General features: G+C 34.1%; 2 protein-coding genes and 1 pseudogene across 10 annotated transcripts in view; 2 read left to right on the top strand and 1 right to left on the bottom strand.

The window, feature by feature from the left end:
* IMMP2L (inner mitochondrial membrane peptidase subunit 2) overlaps positions 1-19,489 on the top strand; it is a 945,432-nt gene that overhangs the window by 490,329 nt on the left and 435,614 nt on the right. The window lies entirely within an intron of this gene.
* The window catches only part of LRRN3 (leucine rich repeat neuronal 3), a 48,050-nt gene that overhangs the window by 7,224 nt on the left and 21,337 nt on the right, over positions 1-19,489 (bottom strand). For 2 of the 3 annotated variants that reach the window (XM_054495031.2, XM_063667727.1), the window contains exon 2: positions 17,730-17,808. The exons of the other annotated variant lie outside the window; for it this stretch is intronic. The gene's annotated coding sequence lies outside the window, so the exon portion shown is untranslated. The remainder of the gene's footprint in view (positions 1-17,729; positions 17,809-19,489) is intronic. 3 annotated transcript variants of the gene reach the window in all.
* LOC129041879 (small nucleolar RNA U13) lies at positions 8,322-8,411 on the top strand (annotated as a pseudogene).

Here is a 19,489-nt window from a genome sequence, read left to right as displayed (position 1 = left end):
CAATAGATTTGATTTAGAATAAAAATGTGTGCAATGCTCTGTGGATGCACAAAGGAGAGAATGCTTAATTCTGTTCCTCCAAAAGGAGCAACATGAATGTTCTATGGTCTTTTGTGATACTTATACAAAATCAGCTGGGGTATAGTGAGGACATGTGAATAAGAAGATTTAAAATCCACTGTCTTTTAGATGAGTTTTTGCAATGCTAAAGCTTAAGAACAAAGCGTACCTTCTTCTTTGCACTTTATTATGTGTGTTATAAAGACTACAGAGTGTGAGGAAAAGAAACATTTTGATACCTAAGTTGAAAAATTGGTGAAGAAAAAAATTGCCATGGGTACATTAAAACTCAGTTTTTCCTTTTCTTCTATAGCAAATTGCTGGCTAAGTTCATTTGTATAAAGAACTTAAATTCTATTCTCCCATTATCTGACTTCGTATTCTCTTGTTGTAAGACTTGATCTTTCTTTAGTTCTAATTGAAGGTTCCATATCCCAAAGGTATTATTGAATTATACTAAATGCATCCTTATAAAAGACTGTTCTGTTTTCCTTGGGAAATATTTCTTTTCCAGTTTTTCAAAACGAATTATTTGAATTTATATGACAACTCTCAGGAAATGGATAATGGTAATTATTTAGAATAGCTTAATGAATGCTATCCTTAAAAACTGATGTTAATGAGAAATTGATATAAAGAAAGAAAATTTGTTTTGCAGTAAGAAACATGGGCCAGGTTTACTGGATGACTTTGTAACTGGGGACCGGATACCTCACTTTCTTGTACCTCAGATTATTGATCTCTATAATTTAGAAATGTGGTTGCATGAGTTGTAAGATTCTTTCACATTCCAAACTTACGTGATACTATTCTGTGAACATCAAAGATTTTTTCCAAAGGTGTCTAACAATTGAATGTGTGTAAACTCACTTATCTGATTTTAACCTTTGTGTTTTTTAATTGATTACAAATTTATATTCAATACTCTAGTCCCATGCGATTAACAAATTAGGATCAGTGAATTTTAGTCATTATGGGGCTTTTAAAGACTATGAAATTAGTTACCTGCCATTATTTCTATTTTATCTTTTTATCTACACAGTAGTAAACAAACTAGAGAGTTACTTTAGTCATTAAATTAAGGCAAACTAACCAGTAGGAAGTAAATTGCCTCTATTAGAGCACTTCATCTAAATTCAGATGTGAATTCAAATTCCTTCATTTTGCCTCTAAAGCTCAGTCTTAATCACTAAGTTCTACTTTCTCTCAAATGTTTATTTTTAAAACAGCACCACACACCTGGGTATCTTTTCAGAAAGGTGTTTCCTCCAACTGTATAGGTGCACTGCCTTTTTGGTTATTATTGTTGGGTGTTTCTCTTCCTTTGATAATAAAGTTTCACTCAGACGAAATTATAAGGCAGTTGAGTATTGTGGAAGGAATAAAATAAAAACCGTTTTCTAGGCCTAGTTTTGCTATGTGAGAGTAATCACATTGCTCTCTGAATCTTAGTTTCTCACAAAACTAAGTCCTTTAGATGACAATATAGGCCTTGTAATAAAGTTCTCTCAGAGAAACCAGTAGTAACTTAAATAGCACAATTCTCTCTCCTGAGTCTCAAGATATGCTTTGGGCAGATTTGAGAGAATCTTGGATATTTTATCTTTTTTCTTCTCTTGTTTTTTAGAATTGAGGCTTGTGCTACATGGGGATAGTTTTCTTTAAACAATAATTCCAGCCAGATGTGGTGGCTCATGCCTGTAATCCCAGCCCTTTGGGAGGCTGAGTGGGGTGGATCACCTAAGGCCAGGAGTTTGAGAGCAGCCTGGTCAACATAGTGAAACCCAGTCTCTAGTAAAAATACAAAAATTAGCCAGGTGTGGTGGGGCACATCTCTAGTCCCAGCTACTCGGGAGGCTGAGGCACGAGAATCGCTCGAACCTGGGAGGCGGTGGCTGCAGTGAGCCCAGATTGTGCCAGCTGCACTCTAGCCTGAGTGACAGAGTGTGAGTCTGTCTAAGAAATATATAAATATATAAAAATAAATAATAAAAATAAAAAATAATTGCAAATGTCTCACCCTAATACATCAAATTTGTGGAATCTAGTTATAGTACAGCTATAATTTAGAAAGGGTAGTTTACAGTACAGAAATCTCTATAATTTTCTTTTATGGGGGGATGAAATCTTAATCACAGGCGCATTTCATATTGGGGTAGTCATTTCTGTATACTCATAAATTACCAGCTTGTCATGATACTGTCATTTTTTACGAAAATTCTGATTTGTAGTTATATTTAATTATTGATTTTGCTCAACTGAGCGTTAATAGCATTATTTGTGAAGTTGATTTTTGTACATGATTAGTAAAGCAAATGATAATTTTAAGCCATAACTTGTCTCTTGGTACTTATATTTTTTCCTGTAAGCATCACACCATATATTGGGGAATTCTAATTTACAATATGGCATAACAGTACATTATTCAATACTGTTTGAGAGCCAATGGATTTTGATTGCCTGATTTGCTTTTTAAACTTCTCTTTTACTTACCTTGTTATTTAGCATTTATATGGTCCCAAATGTAGGTCTCTCTGGGAAAAACACTCATTTATTCATTATCCTTAATATTCACTCATCTTAGATTGAAGCATAATCATCTTGTTTTCCATAGTGATGGAAAATTTGCTTCAGGTTATAATTAAACTAGAGATCTCTTTTTGGGTGATGCCTGTCTGTAAAATTACCAGCACTTTAACAGTAGGCTATTGTGTAAGTATGCAGACCCAGGAGTTAGGAGGAGACCTCGTGACCTTTAGTGACTTCATTTCTAAAATAAAAATTACCTTCAAATTCTATTATTATATAATTTTTGTAGTAACCCTTAAATATTCTCAAAATGGTTTCAATATATTTCTTTTTTTTTTCTTTTTCTTTTTTTTGAGATGGAGTCTCGCCTGTTGCCCAGGCTAGAGGGCAGTGGTGCGATCTCGGCTCACTCACTGCACCCTCCACCTCATGGGTTCAAACAATTCTCCTGCCTCAGCCTCCCAAGTGGCTGGGATTACAGGCACCTGCCACCACGCCCAGCGAATTTTTGTATTTTTAGTACAGATGGGGTTTCACCGTGTTGGCCAGGCTGGTCTCAAACTCCTGACCTCATGATCTGCCCTCCTTGAACTCACAAAGTGCTGGGATTACAGGTGTGGGCCACTGCGCCCAGCCAATATATTTCTTTGTGCAAACTTAATACAGTGTACTTGGATGGATACTGATAGGATTTACTCAGAGATTTTATGATATTTTTAGTTTTTCATGCTTATTCACGTTTTATGTGTCTGTCAAACAACGGCATAGAGATAGACAAGGTGCTAATTTCATTTGCATCAGAAGTAGTCTATAAAAAGATCCTTAGGAGCTGTACAAATTCATGAAAAATTTGAAGAATTTTAAACATTTGTATGTCAGGAGTAATTTATATACACTTGTAAGAGAAATCATTGTTTTCCTGGCAAAAATGTGTGTGTGTGTGTGTGTGTGTAGATTTGTGTGTATGTGTACACTGAGAGACTTCAGTTTTGTTCAGAAAATTTTGAATGTGATTGACTAAATTTATGCATTAAATTTTCCCATTTTGTCCACTCTTTATTTCTATCAGTGGATATTTTGAGGGATTTAATTAGGCCTTTATTTGTATTTTACACATTTCACATAAATTGAGAGGAAAAGTCTGCCCAAATATGCTTTCCTTATTCTCGCGAAAGTTTTGGTCTCTAAAAGCTCATTCTTGTGATTTAGTTCCAGTTTATTTGAGAAGCTAGTGTGATAGTATGACTGGTAAATGATGTCATCCTTTTATCTTCAAAGGAATTTCCAACTAGATTTGGAAATTCCCCTGCTTGAATGACACAAGAAAGACTTATATTGTGCCTTGCAGTACAATGGTTTGGGAAATGTGTGTCTCATGTAGACCCACCTTCAATTATTCTGCATTTCAGATGAAAACATTTGGGGTAATTATCCAGATAATTTAAACAATTTTTAAGTCATTTTTTTATTGGAAGATAGCCAAATATCCTGTCTTTGAAGTCTCCATTCTTTATGTCACATGAAGACTGTCCATCTCCCTGGTACAGTTAAAAGAAAAAAATAAATGAAGTGATTGCAGCTTGAGTTGATTTTATGAACAGGCACGAGTATGCTGCCTTATGCTTTCTGATCTTGCAAGCACTACACTCCAGGGCCTTATACATGAGAGGACATGATAGGCATGTATACCAAAAATAAAAGACTATTCTATATTGATTGCCACAAGTAAATGCTTTTATCAATCTCAGGAGGGATGGTTTTGAAGCATAGATATGCTGTAAAAGGATGGCAGCAAAAAGGTTCTCATCTCATTTGTATTCCTTGATTAACTCAGTTTGACAGAATAGAAAGTCACTGGTTTGTAAAGAAGATAAGGAAGCCTGTGGACAAGAGTCCAATGACGTAGTATAGATAGAGAATGAAGAACATTTTAGTTACAATATTATTACAGAAATCTTAAAATTATATTTTGGAGAGGAACATTCCTCTGAAGGAACTCAGAGTAGAAGGTTTCTGGGTAGTTCACTTTCTGTTCTGCATATAATAAAATATTGGTTCTCATTGCTGTTAAATAAAATAACACTAATTTCAGTGTTTTATGTTTTTACTAAGAATTGAGAAGATAAAACATATGACGAAAGAAAGGAAATAAAATTCTTCAGTTTGAAAGAATTTTTTCAAATGCAGTAAACAAGAGACTAAATTATAGCACCACATTTTCGGGTATGCTGGGGTTAGCTGATGCCTGCGATGAGTTCAGAGTTGGATGGTGCTTTTCTGTTACTATACCTAAGGGAGACGATAATAGCGATGTGGGCTGTATTTTTAGTTCCCTATAATAAGCATGGGATTGTTTGTCTATTTTCTTTTCAAAAGTGTGTCAGATTTCCCTCATGCTCTGTGGTTTGTTTCCTTTTTGAATTCCTGACAATCTGCTTTAAACAACATTGCTATATTTGTGTCCAGGGGATACAAAAAAGTTTTACAAATAGAACAACATACATTCCACCGTAAGCTTTGAAAAAAGTTCCTGAATTATGGCTTTGAGTTTCAACCAAGACATGGAGGCCATATTTATGGCTGTGTGCATGTTTGTGCGTCTTTTTGTGAGTGGAAATTCATTACTGTACAGGACATGAGCTCTTTCCCTAACACTTGTGTTAAACGGTTAATGTGAGATGACTTGGTGGCACTCTGAAGTACGAAGTGACAGAAAGAGTTAAAGTTCTTGATGTATGCTAGGTCAGTGAAGCTTTGTCATTTATTTCCTTTGTGGAAATAAAAGGCACTATATGCAGGTTAAAGTTTTGCATTTCCAGGGCCAGGAGTGGTGGCTCATGCCTGTAATCCCAGCACTTTGGGAGACGAAGTCAGCGGATTACCTGAGGTCAGGAGTTCGAGACCAGCCAACATGGCGAAACCCAGTCTCTGCTAAAAATACCCCGTCTCTACTAAAAATACAAAAATTAGTTGGGTGTGGTGGCATGCGCCTGTAAACCCAGCTACTTGGGAGGCTGAGACAGGAGAATCACTGGAACCCAGGAGGCAGAGGTTGCAGTGAGCTGAGATCACACCACTGCACTCCAGCCTGGGAGACAGAGCAAGACTCCATCTCAAAAAAAAAATAAAATAAAGAAAATAAATAAAATTTAAAAAATAAATAAATATAAATAAATAAATAAAAAATATATAAATAAAGTTTTGCATTTCCTTTTTCCTGTCACCTAACTTAAAGGCATGTATTTTTTCTTTTTCAGAGACAAGGTCTCCTTTTGTCACCCAGGATGGAGTTCAGTCACTTAACTTTATAGAAGCCTCACAATAACTCTTTACTTGAAGTTAATTATGTAGGACTACTTTATGTAGATGACTTTGCAAAATTTGGTTGCCTACAACCCCCTTGAATTCATTTAAAATTACTATTGACGCAGGGGGTGACATTAGTAGATTCACATTATTTCTGTTCATAATGAGCTTTATGGTGAATTCTACTTTAATGTGTTTATAATATTTGACTACTATACCATTTAAGGACTAGTCTATATCAGGTTATTAACATTTGGGAAATATGAGATCCCCCAAAAGAGTGGCATAGTAAATGAAATACATTTTGCCTTATGTGTTGAATAGAGAGGGCTAAAATTAAGGGCAGGGGAAGTAAAAATACTAACGGGCTATTTTTCTTTTTTTTTGGAATGGAAAGCAGTGTAATTTGTGATGCCTACCAAATTTTAATTTTTGTTAATGGGCAATATAGGCCCTTGCTAACATTTTTTTTTTTTTTTTTTACAACTGCTACCCATGAAGAGCATGGGCAATATGCCCAAGTCAGCGTCTTTTTGCAAGATTGTACATGACTAGAGCACCAAAGGGAGTTCTAAATCTTAATGGAGAAAAAGAGTTCCTTCAAAACAGGTTATAAATTTGCATTCATTTCACTCTTAGAAGCCCGGTGTTCATCTCATATATGGATTAGGTGAAAGCTAAGTGAGAAATCACCTGTTTGGGAAAATTTCTTAGTAGATAAACTCTCTCCAGATAATTTAGGATTATGTTTCAGACTATCAGTTTAGGCTCAGAAAAGCAAATGGTTTTATATTATGTTATAGCAGCTTCACAGGTTAGGATTGAATACATTTTTATGGATAAAATGAATAGTGTTTGATTATTGGATCTGAGTTAGGAGAAGAAATTTTCCCTTCACAGTCACGTGATTTAAGATCTGGAATCCCTTAAATTTGATCTGGGACATTCACCTAACTTTACTGTTCCAGTATGCCAAGACAAAATTATTTTGTGAAGGAAAGTTATAGTTAAATAACTGGTATTAAATTAATACCAGTAATGTCTATTGCAGAAATATTTCACATTGCTCAGTCAAGAATTACTCAACATTAATTTCATATACGTAGAAACATTCTTTGAACTTTAAGTTATTTGTATTCTATACTTATATGTTTGATATTTATACTTATGTTTTTATATATATTCTTCAAGACAGTTATGTAGTAAAGTTTATACTAAACCATTTTGGGCTTGGAGCTCAACATCCAAACTGAAAAAGGAATAAAACTTTTTCATGATTTCTGTTAATTATAATTCATGACACTGGTTAGTAAGATATAATCTATATTTGTGATCATTCCTGGTATTGTTATGTTTTCTTGGAAGATAAGATATTATTTCAGTGAATAAAAGCTATTCTAAATATATAAGAAGAATAATTAAACTTTGTCAGAGTAATGAATATGGACTTGAAAAATATTAGTTTTGAGGTTTTCTTTAATGACTGATTCCTATCAATTGTGTGGAGAAACAAAGATTTGAAAAAGAATATCATTTTCCCTAATGATGTCTTCATGTCTAATATCCATGAACAGATAGGATCTTTGATGCTTTACTTATCTTTGCATATTTTAGTATAGTTCAGATCCTAAAGACTTTTTTTTTTTTTTGAGACAGAGTCTCACTCTGTTGCCTAGGCTGGAGTGCAGTGGCGTGATCTCAGCTTGCTGCAACCTCCACCTCCCGGGTTCAAGCGATTCTCCTGCCTCAGCCTCCTGAGTAGCTTGGACTGCAGGTGTTCATCCGTCATGCCTGGCTAATTTTTGTAATTTTAATAGACACAGTGTTTCACCATATTGATCAGGCCGGTCTTGAACTCCTGACCTTGTGATCCGCCCACCTTGGCCTCCCAAAATGCTGGAATTACAGGCATGAGCCACCGCACCCGGCCCTTGAAGACTTTTTAAGGGCCCCTTCCATTAACTTCAGTTTTCCATCATATAACAATAGCAACAAACAATGAAAACAGTGATAGTAGTCACAGTCATATTGTGCTACAATGTACAAATTCAGTTCAATTTTCATATATGACCTTATTTGATTCCCCTAATAATCCTGTCAGCATGTGCAGTTATACCCACTTTACAGGTGATAACTCAGAGAGATTTCATGAGGTGGTGAAAGTTGAAGGGGCATTATCAGTGATGGCTCCTGAACTCTATCCCAGGTCCTCGACTCCATTTTCAGGTCTCTTCCTGTGAGCTCTGTGTAATAAAGCTTTATGTCGTAGGTATATATGTACTTGATTGCCCCCTTACTAGTTGTTAGTGAAACACCTTCATGTCTAGACCTATGTCTTACTCACTGAGTAAGCCTATACTTGTGTGCTGACTTGTCTTCTTTGCACAGTGAAATTAAATGATACTTTCTTTTAAAACTTAATTAAGATGCTTTTGTAGTTCATAAGCATGATGATTGGGTTTTCTTGCTCTTGTATAAGATGTGCCTCCCTCATACCTTGGAAACCTGACTTGAAAAAAAAAAAAATTATGGAAGGAAAGTTAATGGTTTATCACGTAGCTGGCAATGAACATGTTAAATTGTACTGAAAATGTTTTACACATTCTAGATGTTTGTTCTTTAATTTGGTCTTTAATTCTTCTTGATAATACCTTATTTACGGACCACCTTGCTTAAAATATCCCCTAAAGTCATTCTCATTCTCACCATATTGTTTTCTTTATAGATCATTTAAGACTGCTAGAAATTAGTTGCTTTTTGTTTATTGCTTACTTCCCATCACCTCCACTAGAATGCTAGCTTTATTAAAGTTTCCGTTTTGTTCAGAGCTATATATCTCCAGTGCCTAGCTAGAATATTGCCTGCCATTGTTGTTCAATAAATATCTACTGAATGAATCAATGAATATCAGTTGCTTTTAATTATAAATTTCCATCTTATTATACATTTAAAAAAATTTGCTGTACAAGGTACTCATTTATGACCTTTGTTTTGCTGGTGAATGCTGAATTGACTCATGTGGTTTGTATGCATGAACTATTGAGTGATGAGGTAAGCTTGGCAAACAGAAATAAATATGTGTTTTTTTTTAATTCAGGAGATTACAAAAGTGTAACAAAACCCACTTGAAAATACTAGTATGTTTAGAAGGGTATAATTAAATCTGTGATTGTTTTAAAAGAATCATAAGTTTCTTCTAATCCAATGTCTACTATTATATCTTGAATAAATCTGTTGTGAGGAAACTAATGGAGATATGTATGTTTTGTTCGTATATCTTTTTTACTTGAGATATGGTTTTCAATTGATTTTTATATATTATATCTCTAGTAATAGCACAGTGTACTGGGGGTATAAGATATACAGATTAGTTTCTTAAAATTTTGTGACATTTCTATTTGGAGAACATAGAAAACCGTATAACTTAGGTTAAAATGTATTCTTAATGATTGGAAGTGCCACAGACTTTCAGAATTAATGTAAAAAGCTGTATCAACAACAAAAAGAGCAATAATAAACATTAATATAATTGAGTGTTAAGTACTGAGAAAAGTCCTCTAGAAAATTGGTTTGGTGTGGCTGCAGGCCAGACTATGCTTGTTGCCAGCTGATAGTGATCAAATGCAATACATCAACAATCTGTGAGGTTTGTGTCTCCAAACCTAGACTGGGGTTAAGAATCTGCACTAGAAAGTGACACTTACAGAAGATAGTGTACTTTAGGGGAAAAAAACAAAAACAAAAACAAAAAACAGTATTGTAAAGAAAGCCATATATACTCGGTTAAGGAAAAGCTGATGCAAATCAAGACAATATCTGCTGTAAGTTGAGACTGGGAAATATTTTTGGTGCAAAATTTCAGCAGAAGAACTCTAAGTCTATGCAGCACACATGAAACTAGTAAAATTTACTTAAAAGTTTAAGCTTTGCATGCTAGATTCTATCATATTATCTGCAGAATTGAAAATACTACAGCTTGACCCAGAGCTTTGAAATGGACGCCAAATGTTGCAAATAAATCTTTGGGAGTTCATTATTAGCCAACAAAATTATTACTCACTAGATCTGAAATAACAGATCTGTGGCCTTGACATTTAATCAGAGCATGAAACGCATCTATTGAATTTCATATTTGAGATTATTACTTTACTAGTGCCACAATTAAAGCATGTAGATTCTAAAATTGTATTCAGATAAAGTAAAATACAGAATGCTTGTTATACATGCACAGAATCTTTTTATTCATTGCTTCATGTTCCATTGCCCCTTCTTCAACATGCTTATTTTGAGTTTTTAATGAACAGAAATGGCTTTAATATAAGTATACAAAGAACTATCCCGAATTTCTTTTTAGAGACAAAGGAGGTAGGAGGTTGAAACTGCCCATATTCCCCTGTGACTGATCAGTTGAATGTAAACTATTTACAACAGAATGTTGAAAGGAATTTTCTACCTGCTGTAGGGCTGGCATTGTAATATAAGGCAATTTTACATGCCCATATAATTTAAATTATTAGACTTTATATGAAAACTTTTCTTCAAAGTCTGTCTAAGAAGAAAGAATAAATGGGAGAGGAAAGAGAGAAGGAAGAAGGGAGGGAAGGAGAGACAGAGGGAAAGGGGAAAGAAGGAAGTTTCTGAATCTCTCCCACCTATCTTTTTCACATTCTAGTGAGAGAAATTCTAAGTATTGTCTATTCATGAGCATCTGCAAATCACATTGCAGCTTAACTGTCTCTTCTGTGATTTAATAGAAACTTTGATTGTTTTCTAGGATTTACATCCAGAGTAATTGTTTTTGCATTTTAATATAGAAAGAAGTAGATTGAATACATGCATAACATATTAGAAATGCTATTAAGCAAATGATTCTATGTGGTACTATTGAATGAATGTTTTCCTTTACTCTTCTAAACAAAGCACACATTTCTCCAATTATTTTTAAATTGAGAACAGTGGAAAAGAAATCTATTTGTGTGTTGATTCCATTTTTTTTTGTTATGATTAAATGGTACAGCAGAAGTCTTATACAGTATAGTCAGGTACTTTTCCCTGCAAGATCTGTAAGGGCAGTTTTTATGTGCATCCTAGGTATACAGTATTTTCACACACCAAGACTTTAATTCCTGTTATCTTAATGTTATTTGTAAGTCCCTCACATCTCTTAGCAGCCATACTTCACCAACTCTTGCCCTATTTGAGTCTCCACCTCAAAATAGTGAGCCTTTCACTCAAGCCTAGGGCAGTGAGAAGTTCATGAGAAGTTTCCACATGGCAAAAATGGTGATGGTAGAAGACATATCTGTTTTTCATTTTATTTGTTTGTTTTTAATTGGACTGTTTTTCTTAGAGAGTTTCTCAAAACCAGTGAGTTTCCAGAGAGAAGAGATTTCTATTATTTCAAGGGCTGATAGTTAAGATCCTTCAAAAAAGTTGATCTTCCCACATCAGACCAGTATCTGTAGAGTTTGAAAAGTTGTCAAACTTGCCATTAAATAAGGAGAACAATGACTTGAGCTTCACTTGTTCCACATTCAGGGCTTTAAATGTTCCAGATACTTTGCCTCTTCTCTTAGTTGCCAATTGAGAAGTAAGTAGGTAAAGGATGAGTATTCCTCCCATTTTATTTAGCATGTAGGTGCTACTTTGTCTGCTCCAATGTGCACCGATGTTGATATTATATGTTCTAAGGTCCTCTGCTCTATCCTTGGAAAAAGACTATGTTATGTGTTACTGTGATATTACAAATATGTTTCTAAGAAAATTAACTGCCTATTAATTGTACTTGCTCTTGTTTCTGATTCAGAAAAATAAGCTTGCCCTTGCTGGTGCATTAAGAATTGAGGTGTTGTGTATTCCTGGGAGTGTCATGCATAGATTTGATACATACATCAGTGGAGTTAAACTGGCTAAAAGAGCTGTCAATGATAAAAAGTGGGGATGCTATAAAAGACAATGGCCCTATCACATTCATGTGACTCAGGCAATCTATATCTATTTCTTTTATATTTTTATGGATTTTTTTTTCTTTTCACCATTTGCATAAGTTGGTAGTACACATAATATAAATGCAAACAACAGAGAGCAAGCCCATTTTTAAAGCTATGGGAAAATAGACCTGTCAGGAAATTTGTTCAATTTAGGGTAGGAGGAACAATAAAAATACATGTTGTATTTGTTTCTTAGAAAGTACTCTAAGGGTGTTTTCCCCCCAGCCAGCTAAATTGCATGTGGCAGTTGCTACAGCAACCCATTTTTGTGATTTGCAGAATAAGGGAGCAAACCAGATGTAAATTGTCCGTCAGTAAGTTTCTGTTGTCATGGAAGATGGTAACCTATGCAGTCTCATTTCGTCAGTTTATGTACTGTTGTGGTGTATTGTTCTATCTGCTCTTTTCAACATACTGTCATGAATTAGTATTCCATTCTTTGGATGCATAATTTCAGAGTTTCTGAGTTTTATACATGATATTAACTGAAATAACTAGATGTCAGATTCATAGAAGGTTGTTGTTGCAAAATGAAGGTTATTTGACATCTGTTTTGTAATTTTTCAGCCTATTGACATAAGAATTCTTTATTTCATGATGAAGAATCAAATTAATTTTTAAAGGGCACTTCAAAGGTTTTGTGGTTATTTTATTTGAAAACACGTATTTACAGTCTACAGAGTTAAGAATATATTTTTGTCTCAATGAGACCTTTAGTAAGGAAATAGGAAATAGCTCTGGACTGGGAGCTTCTGGAAGTCTATGGTCATGCCTCTGCTCTTTGCATTCTGGCAAGTAGATTCACATTTTAGACTCAAATCACTTGTAACAGCTATTATATTTGGAACTCCCCATCTCTTCTTTTTGTTTTTCTTCCTCTTTTGTGTGAGAGACTGTCCCCTTGTCTCTGCTTTCTTTTCCTGTCTTCCCCACTGTTCTAGAAGCCATGACCCTCTCGTTCTAAATAGATTTTGCCCTGCTTCCAACGGGATGCGAGCCTAGGTATTTCTATGCATATTTTTAATTTGATAGGAAGTGTAGCTTACAGCTTATTGTGAATACATTAATATCTCGTTGCTTGTGACAAGTCCTTCACACTTTTCATCCCTACTATTAATTTGCCTTTTCTCCACATTTAAAAATTTTTCTTTAGCATTTGCTCCCCGAATCAAAAAGACTAGATAGGGGGATTAATGATGAGACTTTTCTATTATTTAGCATGATTTACAACTATTGCTGGCAACCATACTAAGTAGTTTCACATATAATATCCCCTCAGCCTTTTAAAAAATTGATATCAGCTTCAGTAGAAGTGGTGGTATTAGTTACTAAAGTGACATCATATCAAAATATATAAACATGGAGCATTATCAACAGAAGTGAGAACAATTTCTAGAACAAAAGGTAGAGTTTGGTAAATCTAAAGCAGATAACAAAAGAAATTGTTTCATTCTCTACAATGAATTTTAACTGTGGATTACAGAAGTAAACATTTACAGGAAATTGGGACACAGAGGGAGTGGGAGAAAGAAAATCTCATGACTTTTGTCTCTCCCCTACCTGGAGTTTCATCATTTCCAACTCTGCAAAATTGGTTCAAGATGTGAATAGTAAAGGCGTGTATGTGCGTGCATGAATGAAGGAAGGTATCCTCCAGCAAATTTGCCTTTCAAAAAAGTTGCCTGAATATGGGCCCAACCTCAGAGATATGAAGAGTGTTATGCTGGGGAAGTGAAAATGAAAATGTAGCTTTTCATTTCACACACATATTACAGGAGTACCACTTTTCAGTGTTCCCATTTTGTTCCACACTTAACCCTAAGATTTCTTGAATTGCGAATACAAATGCCTTATTTTGCTCTCTGGTACTCTCAAAATGGTGTTCAATAGAAGCAGCCTAGTCATTAAGGGATCAGGCATGGACTCTCGTTCTTTCTGTGCTGCCGCCATGTCATTGTTTCCTCATCTACTGAAAGATGAGTGATAATGGTACCTACTTCAAAGGGATGTTGTGAAAATTAAATAAAATAATGCATTAAAAATTCGTAGTATAAAAAAGTTCTTCTGCACCTGACACATACAGAGTGGTTACTGAATGTTAATCACTATCATATTAAGAAGTCATCATACGGATAAGAACTCATTAGAATTTGCTGTAACTTAAACTTACAGGTGAAAATATTGGAACAGGAGAAATGGCAGAACAAAATAGAACTACTTAAATGGCATTTGGCTCTGATTATTGTAAACGGTTGTAGAATTTTACTTGCCTAGTAGATATTTTTCTGGTTATTTCTATGAAAATAATTCTAAAAATGTATCACGCTGCATGTTAGTTATATGACATGTCTTAGAAGAAGAAAAAATCCTTGGAAAGCAGGGGCAAATCAGTGTGGCTAGACTTAGTTAAATATTTATAAACTGGTAAAAACTATTAGCAGTTGGCAAATATTTGAAAAAATCCAATATTGGTCTGTGTGTGAAAGTATAAACGTATACGTGTATGCTTGTTGGCAACGGAATAGATAGAGATAAAGAAGTACAATTATTAACTATAAATCTGCAGAAATGCTAATACAGGTTTTTTGAGATGATGGAGTAATGCAGTTGTTATTTCTTGAGATATAGTTACATTTTTTTGCAGGAAACAAAGTCTAATAGATATTGTTAAAATTTAACAACATTCATTAGTACTCACACAAAGTGGTAATTAGAGTATAAATAAGAGAGAAATGAAAACTGTGAAGTCACTATGATAAATGGACACTGTAGTCTTAAAAAAGACCATGTTATTGTCAGCAATTTTTAAATTTTAGCAACTCAGGGGCTTGAGTGCTCATTGTCCTATACTATATGGTCTTTTAAGGGGAAATTTACAATGGGGTTTTAATTAACGTTTAGAAAAATAAGTTTACAATGAGATTTATAATTTCAAAGATTGTAGTTATTTTATACGTATTATAAAGTCTTTTATGACCCTAGCAAAGAGGATTAGTGAAGAATGGTTTCGGAGCTTTTTAAATTTGAGATGGAAAGTCCCAGAGTAGTGGAAGTTTCTGATAGAATAGCACAAAGAAGCTGAATTATTCTATTTATTTTTTAGACAGGTATGAAACTTCAAACTTGCTATTTCTGTGGTTTCCATTCTTTTATTATACTTGTGGGCTTCCACTTAGTAATTTTTCTCTCTCTCTTTTATTTGACTGATTTAAACAAAACAAAACAACTCTTCAGCTAAAATCACTTTAGGGCACAAATTCAAAACTCCAGACTCAAGTAATTAACATGCTTGATGTAAAGCAGCAGCAACACATTACTGTCAATAAAATGACAATCTAAAGAGACATCTTGAAAACTGACTGGATGACAGTGAATTGTGCTTCTGCTAAACTCCAGCAGCTAAGAGGTTCCACAAATATGGGCCCTTCACAGATAAGGCACTGCTGAGTTTCTCTATAGGGTTGAGTTTGGGAACTTTTGGTCATCATGATGCATTAAAAAAGAGAATGATTTGACAGGAGCATATGGTCCAAACTTTTTAAAACTATAATCATAGTCAATGTGCTATGAAATACCCACTGGGTAAGGATTGAATCACCTGGTTTTGGTTCTAATTATGTCTGTAAGTCACTTTGAACAAGTGACCTAAAATCTGTAAAATCTATCCCAATATAGGGATTTTGTTATATTCTGACTCATTTTTTTAAAAGAAATTGACAGGAAGTGTAGAGTTTACTCATTAATCATATTGGCAGCAGTTTCTGCGTGACCCTCATTTGAGTTCCATATCGAATGAGATATAGTGTATGAAAATTGGAGTTCATGAACATGTGGGCAGAAGAGGTTTGTCCATTTTTGGTAGATGTTTCTCCTAAGGATACATAACCTAGTACCCTACAGATATCACCTGACTGCAAAGAAATGACTGTGGATGGTATACCTTTTTAGATTGGGGGCAGTAGAGATAGGAACTATGTTTACCACAGCCTTACATTATTACATATTGACTGAGGCCATTTACTTTGAATGTCCCAGTCAGGTCCCTTAAAATCATACCCCTAACTCATTTAGCTATATCCTCTTCTCAGTCTTCTCAGGGAGGATACAAGACAATATACCTATTGAACCTGTTATTTTTCTTGTATATTTCACAGGAAATATACAACACAGTATACCTATTGTACCTGTTGTACCTATGTATGTTCTGTATTAATTCAAACAATTGATTGTCTCAAGTAGTTTTTTTTTTTTTTTTTTTTTACTAAATCTAAAACAAAAATGGTACACAGTGGACAAAGGAAAAAGACTTGAATCTTAACCCAATAATTCTGTAACTTTGTGCAGAAAATAAGTATGGATTCTTAGGTGTTACTCTCACAGATTCTGAGATCATACATTAAAAGTACCCAAGTGAGTTTGGTAGTACATCATCACAGATACAAATATATGATTCTGTTTGTTGTATCATATAGACATTATTCCTTATCAGTATGCCAAGGTTCTGTTCAGTGACTAGGGATGTATCTATATCATGGTCATTGATAAAATGACCATGAGATGAAATGTCTAAATGAATAAGTGGTAAGATATTATCTTAGAATATTTCTTCTTTCAAAGACGTAAAAGTCTCTATCAAGTAAAATCCAGAGCAGCACATTGCGTAAAAACTAAATATGATGATGTGAAAAGAAAGCACCATGCTTAAATAGGGTTGAGAATTCGATATACTGCTAGCAGGTGTGGAGGCAGTATGTGGTGATCAAGGAGGAGGAGTTACCATTCTGGACAGGAAAAACTCTTTATGGGGGAATTTTAAACTTATAAATGTTCATCATCTTTACAAAATATAGAAAGATATTTAAAAGTTTTCAAATATTTTCAAAACTGGTGAGCAACATTCAGGGCTGAAAGAATAAGGTTAAAACATTGTTCTACTTGTTCAATTTGCAAGATATTTATGGTCCATAAAACTTTCCTCATTTCATTACTGATTTCCATTCCCTAAGAAATGATAAAGATCTTAGATGTTAATAAATCCTCCTGGAATTCAACCATGATATTTTTACATACATTACACTTCTAAAATTACAAAAACAAAAAAGCCTTAATCCAATTCATCCAGAGCCTAAATTTTTATCTTTTGGCTGTATGCATTTTCAACAGATTAATAAGAATGTTTAAGTAGAAAATCCACAAGTAATACTTTTAGATTAGTTGAATTATATTAAGTGTTCATTATCATTATATTATTTATGAAATAATATTATACTAATCAGGTTGCACCATGTGGTAAAACTGTAAAGTTTGATGCATTTATTATGTTTATTTTAAATCTATATATGTTATAAATATTTTAATATATATTTTCATTATATATATTTTATTATATATAAAGTTTAAGCGTATTATTATATATATACTCCTGATCTTGGCTGAGAAGTTTAAAACTGTAGAAAGAGCCTGTTGTTAGATGCTTCTGCATAAAAAGTCAAATGCTTCTCTAAGGATAAATATATTATGCTTATTCTAAGAAATATGTGATAAGGCATTGATTGGGTACAGTGTACACTGCTTGGGTGATGGGTGCACCAAAATCTCAGAAATCACCATTAAATAATTTATTCATGGAACCAGACACCACCTGTTTCCCAAAAACCTATTGAAATTTTAAAAAAAGAAATACATGCTAAGGAAGACACCATAACATGGGCTTCAGAGTCAGACATTCAGGGTTCAAATCGGTACTTTTCCACTGAGCGAAGTTGGGCAAATGCTTCTCCATTTCAAGCCTCAGTTCCCTCATGGAACCAAAGTGAAATGAGAAGAGTTGTACAAAGAGCTTACCCAGGGTCCAGGCTGTGGAGTATGTTAAATAAATGTTGCCCAACATCTTCCTCTTCTTTCTCTTTCTCCTCTTCCTCGTCTTTGTTGTATGTAAGAAGCAGCAGGAAAAAACCCCAAAAGTTTAATTTTAAATTATACATGTCCTTCTTTATTTCTTATATGTTAGGTTATTCATGATTCACAATACTTTAACCTTTTATCACCTCAAAATTGAATTTCTTTTTTTAGTTGTCTAATTGCTTATAATTTTCAAAAAAAATCTTCATTTTGAATAGAAAATATATGTTGATGTGAGCTCTCTAAACTCCATTTTTAATCACTGGAGGAATCCTCAGCAACATTTTTGCTTTAATTTTACATTCAGATTTTGTTTTGTAGGGCAGTCAAGTTGAAGGACTCCCCTGATAGCCCTTTCAGGAGGTGACATAGCAAGAAATGCTGAAGTTTTACAAACAGCTAGTATAGAACGCTTCTACTAAAGTTTTAGGTTTGGCTCAGCATCCTCAGTTTGAAAAGCAAATTACAGCTTTCATCAGTTAACTTTGCAGGGATAGCAGCTTGTTCATACTGAGGAAGATTGATGAATTTCATTGAAAATTGATGCTCATAGTAGCAATGAAATTGTGTTCAGACTATTTTCATCTTCATCATTCAAAAGAGAATGCACGAGGGGAAAAAAGTGTCCAAAATTTGGAACTGGATACAAGGAAAGCTTATTATAAATAATGAAATTTGAGACCAATGAGCTAAGTTTTGCATTTTTCTTTCATGTCACTTATTATACTGCATGACCTCAGGTAAAGAAGTATGTTGACTTCCACTTGATGGAAAAATGATGAAAGAGGAAGTTATAAGCTGCCAGTTCACAGGTCTAGCTGTGAATTGAACGGCAAAAAATCGTTTTAGTTAATCTAGTGGATAGCAAAACTCAGATATAAATAATTAAAGCATCACTCCTTTCTCAGAAAGAAAAGAAGAATCCTACAAAGATATAATATTCTAGTATGAGCAGAATGCATGGTATGAAACTATAAACGGAGTTATTGTATTTTGATAGAGAATCTGACTCTTGGAAGGCGATATCAACTAGCTATATTTAGGCAGTACCAATGGGAGGCAGTGTTGCCTCATGCACAAAGGCCTGTTCTTTCGAGCTAACTGACCTAGGTTCCTTTTCGTGTTCTTCATTAGTTATGGCAAGTTACTTTTCTTCTCTAAGCCTTATTGTTCACGTTGGTAAAAGGGGTTAAACATAGTGCTTACATAGTATGGTTGTTATGAAGATTAAATGAGAAAATGTATGTTAAGTGCTTAGCACAATGTTTGGCATGGAAAATGCTTGTATGTTGTAAATGAGATCTGCCTGTATTATTACCATTCCTTTAGCCATTAAAGGATTGTCTAAGAGAGATGATGTGGTTTGAACGTATAAGGTCTCTGCTTACATTAATTTATGTCAGAACATTTGTTTTAATTCTTCATTACTTTGATTATTTTGCCCAACAGCAGCATATTATGGTATAATTTATAGCCTAAATATAAAAATGAGACTTTGATATTTACATAAACTTTGCTTCCTCATTAAAAAGTAATTGATTGAGGAAATGGTTTGGAAAATGCCTCACTGATTTTAAAAAGTTAGCTGAACATCACCTTATGAAACTCTTTAAACAACTATAGTGTTTGTGTAAAAAATATGTGGGTAATAAATGACAATAAGAGGAACAAATATAAACTATGTGTTTGGTAAGTGAGTCAGT

Source organism: Pongo pygmaeus, chromosome 6, assembly GCF_028885625.2.
Source record: "Pongo pygmaeus isolate AG05252 chromosome 6, NHGRI_mPonPyg2-v2.0_pri, whole genome shotgun sequence".
Lineage (NCBI taxonomy): Eukaryota > Metazoa > Chordata > Mammalia > Primates > Hominidae > Pongo > Pongo pygmaeus.
The sequence above is the reverse complement of the archived record's forward strand: the minus strand, read 5'-3'. Positions and strand labels throughout refer to the sequence as shown.